Source organism: Camelus bactrianus, chromosome 28 (assembly GCF_048773025.1).
Source record: "Camelus bactrianus isolate YW-2024 breed Bactrian camel chromosome 28, ASM4877302v1, whole genome shotgun sequence".
Taxonomy (NCBI): Eukaryota; Metazoa; Chordata; class Mammalia; order Artiodactyla; family Camelidae; genus Camelus; species Camelus bactrianus.
The window spans coordinates 8,384,084-8,385,744 of record NC_133566.1 but is presented as its reverse complement, the minus strand read 5'-3'; the positions used below and the strand labels follow the sequence as shown (position 1 = coordinate 8,385,744).

Sequence of the window (1,661 nt, the reverse complement as noted above, 5' to 3'; positions counted from 1 at the left end):
CTTGTGGCAAAATATACACAATGTTTATCATTTTAACCAAAAGTGTATATACCTAAGTAGCATTATATATACATTCGCAATATTGTGCAACCATCACCACTATTTATATCCAAAACTTTTTCATCATCCTCCAAAACAGTTTATACTCATGAAAACAGTAACACCTATTCCCCCTGAGCCCAGGTAAAATACTACTACTATATCTGTCTCTATGCATTTGCCTATTCTAGGTTCCTCATGTAAGTAGAATCATACAATATTTGTCCTTCTATATCTGGCTTACTTCTCGAAGCACAATGATTACGAGGTCCGTGTTGTAGCATACATTAAAATTTCATTCTTGGACCACCTTGGGTAGCTGCTTTTAAGCGGCCGCCATTGCCTCTAGCTCCCGCCAAGCGTTTGTGGGTGCAGCGGGGTTCTGAACTGGGGGAGAGTCAGGGGTGAGCGAGGAGCGGACTGAAGCATCGTGGGCAAAGGAGCCAGGGTGTCCACACACCTAAGTTCCGAGAAAAGGGCTTCCCGGACATCTCCTGCATGGCGAGAGCCAGCACCACACCCTGGGACCATCTGCGAGCACCCGCAACTGAATGCGAGGCGCTCCAGTGCATGTGCGTGGAAAGGCCCTTCCAGCACCTGATCTCGAGACCCCAACAGCTGGTGGCGCGCGGCCAGGTGGAGCCTGTCTTGGCGCAGCTGTGTAGGCGGAAGCGGTGCTGGGTTCTCCTCGCTCTGCTGGCAGCGCTGCTCCTCTCTGGGGCTGAGGCTGCCAATGGAGAATGTGTCATCCACGAATTTTGCCAAGTTTGAAAATAGTGGGCAGTTGCTGGGCCGCCATCCCTAGGTGGTCCTACAATGTCACTGACAGATACTGCCAGCAGTTTGTGTATGGAGGCTGTGAAGGGAATGATGATAATTATATGACCAAGGAGGAGTGTCTTGCAAAATGTGCTGGTGTCACAGAAAACATCATTGATGGTCCGGCCACCAGCAGGAATGGAGCAGATTCCTCTGTCCCAAGTGTTCTTAGAAATCAGGATGCTGGTGACCTCTCCAGTGATATTTTCAACTATGAAGAATACTGCACTGCCAAGGCGTTCACTGGGCCTTGCCGCGCAGCCTTCCCACGCTGGTACTTTAATGCCGAGAGGAACTCTTGACAACTTCAACTATGGAGGGTGCCAGTGCAATAAAAACAGCTACCCCTCCAAGGAGGAGTGCATGCAGCGCTGCTTCGGCAAGGAGTTGTATCCTGCCCTGCCCCATGGCACTAAAGTGATGGTGGTCCTGGCAAGGCTGTCCGTGATGGTCCTGATCCTCTTGGGAGCCTCCATAGTCTGCCTGATCAGGGTGGCACACTGGCACCAGGAGTGCACCCTCCGCACAGTCTGGAGTTCCGGGGACTACAAATGGCAACTGGCAAAGAACACATACATTTTGTGAACGCCCTGTCGCTAAGGGTTTGCCCTCCTCCACCAGCTGTTGATTAAAGAGAGCCTGGGAAGGGAGGGGAGACATGTGTTGAATGCGTGTGTACTTTTTTCAAATAAAGTGATTTGTATTTGTGCGATCATTCGTTTTCTGTTTGTTACTTCAGAAGTAACAAACTTCTTAGGGCTTGCTCCCTGGTCTCCTGGGGTTGGTTTGCTTTGGAAATCCTC

The 1,661-nt window shown here is 50.2% G+C and overlaps 1 pseudogene; it reads left to right on the top strand.

The window, feature by feature from the left end:
• The first annotated feature begins 537 nt into the window (after window positions 1-537).
• On the top strand, window positions 538-1,443 carry LOC141575402 (kunitz-type protease inhibitor 2 pseudogene; annotated as a pseudogene).
• Window positions 1,444-1,661: the final 218 nt, after the last annotated feature.